At 46.1% G+C, this 6,277-nt stretch overlaps 1 long non-coding RNA gene across 1 annotated transcript; it reads right to left on the reverse strand.

Annotated features, from left to right (window-relative positions):
• Positions 1-1,830: 1,830 nt before the first annotated feature.
• On the reverse strand, positions 1,831-5,372 carry LOC112673582 (uncharacterized). The gene is made up of 4 exons (XR_003144911.3): positions 5,260-5,372; positions 4,826-4,973; positions 2,496-2,586; positions 1,831-2,067 (listed from the first exon to the last, which is right to left on the reverse strand). It is a non-coding gene; the product is annotated as an uncharacterized LOC112673582 (long non-coding RNA).
• Positions 5,373-6,277: the final 905 nt, after the last annotated feature.

Raw genomic sequence — 6,277 nt, forward strand, 5'->3', positions numbered from 1 at the left:
GCCTGCTCCCTCTCCTGTCCCTCCCGCCCTCTTGCTGCCATGAGAACGGGCTGAGCTATCCCTGACCCCGGGGCTTGAGCAGCGCTGCAGGAAGGCCGGGCTGGAACAAGGGTAACTGGGGGCTCATCATGCCTGAACCCGTTCTCAGGCCCACTTCCCCGGAGGCCAATGCCGCCAGATAGCTGCATGTGCTTGGGCGGACGGTGACAGTGGGCTTACGTGCCGGGGCCACCCCTGGCTCCTAGTCTCTGCTTCCACCAGACTCTTTCAGTGTGAGTCACTTTGCCATCTGTGCACCGACCTCAGTCTGCACCTGCAACTCAGGCCTTTGCCTTGATTTCCACCAAAACCAGACTAACCACCCGTGCAAGACCTTCGTGTGTGTAGCCCACTCTGGGCAAGGGCTGCTTAGGCCCCGGGCTGCTGCAGCAATGCAAACCACTTCAAACAGCATCTTTGATCTTTAATGATCCTCTTTGAGGCCACCCTCACCTCTGGTGATGTCTTGCTGGCCGGACCACCCCATGTTGCTAACTGAGCTCCTGTTTCTCAAAAGAGCAGTTCATGAACCACCTGCACCCGAATCACTAATGTAGGAGTGGAGGGTCTCCTGGGGCAGAGTGTGTGTGTGTGTGTGTGTGTGTGTGTGTGTGTATGTGTTAAAGAGAGATGGAGGGGATCCCTGGGTGGCTCAGCAGTTTGGCACCTGCCTTTGGCCCAGGGCGTGAACCTGGAGTCCCGGGACTGAATCCCACGTCGGGCTCCCTGCATGGAGCCTGCTTCTCCCTCCTCCTGTGTCTCTGCCTCTCTCTCTCTCTCTATGTCTATCATAAATAAATAAATAAAAATCTTTAAAAAAAGAGAGAGAGATGGGAAGAGGTGCGTATTTTTGGCTTTGCTTATTTTGTTTTTTTTTTTGTTGTTGTTGTTGTTGTTGTTGTTAGAACACTTATTTACAAGCGAATTTGTACATTTAGGGATGTCTTCCCACGCTATTCACAGTGTCCACTCATGAGTGACCCCTTGGATCATATCCACAAAACCCATAGAGTTGAAAGGAACAACGAATGCCATCTAGTTCAGGGGTCTGCAAGCATTTTGCTTTCGTACCTCTTTCAAAGAATTTTGAAACCTTATGCGTACCCCCTTAAGCATTCGTGGGTTGGTATCTAAAATTTTTCATCTTAAGTTTAAATAGCTGCTGAAGATTAAATTCCATGGTAAATGTGAAATATTTTAACAGTTTAAACATTTTGAAATAACTCTTGTCACTCATTTAAACGTATCTAAGTAGAATTTTAAATGTGATAGCAATTCATACCCGCCATTATCCTTTTAAAAATACTGTGAATGAGCTCTTCCTTAGGTCAGAAATTTTGCATTATTTCCTTTCCTCCTTGAATTTATATTTCCATTTCCCTTCCCCTATAGAACTTTATCCTGATATAATATTACATTTATGATTAAAAGTTTGTATTAATCATCTTATCACATTTCTCTTAAAATGTGTATAAATGCAAATTTAATTTCTTTTTCTGGGGTCAGAAAGCTCTAATGCTATGCCATCCAATATGGTAGCCACTAGCCACAGGTGGCTATTTACATTTTTTAATTAAATAAAATTTAAATTTCAGCTTTTATTCCCACTAGCCACACTTCAGGTGCTCAATAGCCGTGTGTGGCGCATGGAATCGCACCGGACAGAGTAAACAGAAAACATCTCCATCATTACAGAAAGTTCTATTGAATAATGCTGGTCTGCAGCCTGAAAAGGTTGTCTCCCAGAATTAGTCATCATTACAATTAATAGTAACACACAATGCATCAAAATAACATAAATGTATCATCTGTTTATTGACACATTTGGGTAAGATACTATGACCCCAAAAGGTAAAATTTTATTAGAAATGCCTCTCTTGGGATCCCTGGGTGGCGCAGCGGTTTGGTGTCTGCCTTTGGCTCAGGGCGCGATCCTGGAGACCCGGGATCGAGTCCCACGTCGGGCTCCCGGTGCATGGAGCCTGCTTCTCCCTCTGCCTATGTCTCTGCCTCTCTCTCTCTCTGTGACTATCATAAATAAAAAAAAAAAAAAAAAAAAAATTTAAAAAAAATTAAAAAAAAAAAGAAATGCCTCTCTTAATGAGACAGTTAGTGCTTTTTTGTTTTTCATGCATCCATGGATGAATATTACTTTCTTTAGAATGAGCACAGTTTCCACATCAATTCTTATCCTTAATTCTCACTTTTAAAAATACAAATGCCAAGAAAATGTGCTCAGAATGGACATGTCTTGTGGTAGTCGTATTATTTGATTGTGTGAACTCTTTCTGAGGAGTGTGCCCAACCTCACACATAATGACAAGACTACTGCTAGTGATTTATCATCTGATATTAATAAATATTTATTAGTTTCTCCTTCACCTTTGCTAAAATGATGGGATAATGCCTGATTTGCCAAAGGATCTGTAGTCCAGTCACTAGAGTAGTTCACTTACTCAGCCTTAACCAAAGCTTTGAATTGTCTCTTTGATTGGAGTTGAAGATTTTTACAAATGACAAGGTGACCAGACAGGCCGCACCCTTCTTCTGCAAAACATGGGGAAAGGACATCTTCTGTAAGAGAAAGGGGGAGAGCCACCCAAACACAGGAGCAATCACAGGGACACCAGCTTTAGCAGAAGAGGACACCTCAATGTGAGCATCTAGAAATGGATGTCTTTAAGGTCACCTGCAGTGCAACCCGTTAGAATGTCTTCGCGGTCCCTGGCATATGCTCACCCCAGTTTACAGACCGCTGCTCCAGAAATCGCAAATGCTCCTACACTCAGCTCCACTCAGCCCTCGCCTTCCCCTCTCTCAGCACCTGCATTTTTTTTTTAATCCAAATACATGAATTTGTTTGATGCAATTATGGGCCTATTATTCCTTTCTCTCTTTTCTTTCCTCCAATATTTTATACTTTAAAATGATCCACATATCTCTTTATTTAAATAAGATGTATACACACAGTATATCATAATAAGCATAAATTTATCTATAAATATATATGTAGTATATAATAATTAGCCCACCACCCTACTTAAGAAGTGGAACAATCCCAAATGACCCTAATGTCTCACTTTCCCTCCTGGGTACATGATCGGATTGTACTTCCCCACATGGCCATGTGACTTGCTCTGGCCAATAGAATGCAAGCAGAAGCAATGAGCGCCACTTTGGGATGGCCTTGGAGGACATGATTTGTCGTGTTCCCTCCCGCCGCCACCCTTACCGGAGACACGGAGGCCTCCTTAGCTGGCCCATAATGAATCTTTTCTGTCCTTAAGCCATTAAGATTTCAGCTCTGGCTTATTACTGCGGCACAACTAAAACAGAAACATCTTTGAAACTTTACGTGTGGTCCTCAGCAATGGTATTCCAGGGACAACCACCATCCTTGCCTTTTCTTAAGGTTTTACCACATATTTATATTCCTAAAAAATATTTGTATGTGTTTTTGAACTCTATAAATATGAAATCATATTTTGCTTTTTTAAGGTGTTATTTGTGAGATTCATCAATACTGAGATACGCCACAACTTATCCATTCTACTATTAATAAACAGTTAAGTTGGGTTTCTTCACTGTTAAAAACAATGCATCTCTGATTATGCTTGTACATGTGCTGGCATAGATATATGAAATTTTTCTAAAGTAGCAGTTCTCAAAGTGTGGTCTGGAGACTTCTGGGAACCTCTGAGAGACCCTCTCAGGGGCATCTACGAAGTCAAAACTATTTTCATAATAATAAGATGTTATTTGTCTTTTTAAACCTCCTTCTCACACAAGAGAATGATGGAATTTTCCAGCAGCTACATGACAAGAGATATCACAACACACTGATGCAGACGCAGCTGAGAATGCCCGTCTTCTATGAAATCAGATTTGTAAGACCATTGAACAATATCACTCTTCCCACTAATTTGCTTTGTTTTCGAAAATATATTTTTTCATAAATATTAATTTATGTTGGTATGCTACAGTTCTATCACTGTTACTCTTAAATGAATTAATGATTTTTAAAATTCTTAGTATTAATTTCTAATATAATAAATATCCTTATTTGGTGTCCTCAATGATATTTCAGAGTGCAAAGGGGTCCCGAGACCAAAAGGCTTGAGAACTGCTGCTTTAGGATATGTAGCTACCAATGGAATTGCTGGGTTATAGTTTATGTACATCTTGGACTTTCCTAGATAATGTTACAAGAGTCTTCCCAAGTGGTTGTATCAACTCCCCCTCCCGTGAGCAACACACGAGAGTTCCTACAGGGGCACAGGTGCTCTACTACCTCAGAAAGCCTTGTGAAGGGGGTGGGTTGAGAAAGTATCCGTTTCAGGAGCGCCTGGGTAGCTCAGTCAGTCAAGCATCAACTCTTGATCTCAGCTCAGGTCTTGATCTCAGGGTTGTGAGTTCAAGCCTCCCCCCACAACCTTCCCCGTTGGGCCCCATGCTGGGTTTGGAGTCTTGTTAATAAATAAATAAGTAGCAGAAAGCATCCACTTCTTCCTTCTGTCTCCCTCTACCCAACCAGTTCTCCAGGTGAACCAGAGCTGAGGTCAAAGCAATTGGGAGATGCCCCCAACTCATTGAGGACAGCTGTGGGTTGCAGTTCTGGAAAGGAGAAGGGATTATTGCCGCCTGGTGGTTTGTTTCTACTCTTTGGGACTCATAGGAACCGTGTTGCTTTTAGATCCTCCTGCAACTAAAAATGATTGCAGTTTCCCCCTCCTCATTAAGCCCCTGGGCTCCCCCACACACCCAAGCCTTCCTCCCCTGAGTTCACCTTGCTGAAAGTGTCAGCGAGGGCAGATTTCTGCACACCCTCGAGAGTCTTCATCCTGTCTGGCCCCGAGGAGGCCCTCACGGCCCCCTGGCTGTATTGGGCTCCAGAGGAGCTTCCCAAGAGGAAAAGCGAGCTTCCCAGGCCGGGCCTGGAAGAGAGAACCGAGAAGGCCTGTTCCTGCCTCAGAAACACAAGGAGGCAAAGCTGAGTTTCTTGCATTCTCTTATCCCAGCGTGTTCCCTGGCGGGGACCACGAGCAGCTTATAATATTCTTTCTTTAAACACGAGCACAAACAAACAAACAAACAAACAAACATGAGCACACGTACACTTGGGGAAAACCACGCTCACGGGAGGTAGGCCAACCATGGGTACAAGAGCCTGGAGGGATAAAACTCTCCTGATTTTCAGAAGAAACATGCAAGGGTTGTTACCAGGAAAAATGCTGCTGGGTTGCGTCCACTCCCTTCAGTGCCCTCGTCCCTCCTCCCTTCCCACAAACCTACTTCCGTCATGAGTTGGCAGCAGTGTCGTTCCTCTGCCCTGGGAGCCCTGCCAGGGCCCTCCCATTTTCCGGAGAGGTTCTCTTCCATTCCTAAGCAGAGCTGTTTAAAACCGGATGCCACACGGCGCCTGGGCTCCTTGCCCTTCCACCCCCTGCCCCCTGGCCCCATGAGCAGTCCCCCCCTCCCTTCACCATTCTTGACTTTGGAGTCCAGGGTGTAACCGAAGCCAACCTCCTTCTGTGGGGCAGACAGGCACAGGCTCCCGGCCAGGGCCTGGAAGCTGCCAGAGGAAATTTCGCTGGGCGGTGAGGCTCCCAAAGGCTTTCCAGCCGCCTCGGCCCCCCACTACCTTCTCCGACCTCTACGGCAGGAATCCCGAGGCCGGGATTAGATGGCTCATCCAGCCAGGCCCTCGATCGGGCCAGATTTAAGCCACCACGAGTACAGGGAGAGAGCCAGTTGATCAGAAACAACCGAAGGCGGGTCTAGAGCCTCCATTCACTTAGCTTGAATACATCAGCCTTTGAGCAGAAGGTGCCCATTCATGCTTGGATTGGCGCGACCATTCGTTGGCTCCCCAACGTCGCGGCCAGGCCTATGGCCTACTGCTCTTCACAGTTCTGCGGCCCCAGGGACCCTACGGACCGAGGCCGTCAGGAGTTTCCTACAAAGGAAGGAATAGGAAGTCGTCGGAAATATGACCACAGAAAGACCTTAGGAGGCTGCTGGGTGCCAGAGGATGGCGATGTCCCCGACCCTGCTGCAGTCCTGCGGACGCACAAAGAGTTCCCCAGGCCTGAAGCCCAGACCCGGCAGGCGGCAGGGCCGGAAACCCGGGCAGGAGAGTGACAGCCAGTGGGAGTGGGAGGTTGGGAACGTGGCTTTGGATCTCCCCCAACACATGTGTGGGAGGAGGTGGGCCATCTGAGGCTTCGGGGAGGGCCTG

This window comes from Canis lupus, chromosome 10 (assembly GCF_003254725.2).
Source record: "Canis lupus dingo isolate Sandy chromosome 10, ASM325472v2, whole genome shotgun sequence".
NCBI lineage: Eukaryota > Metazoa > Chordata > Mammalia > Carnivora > Canidae > Canis > Canis lupus.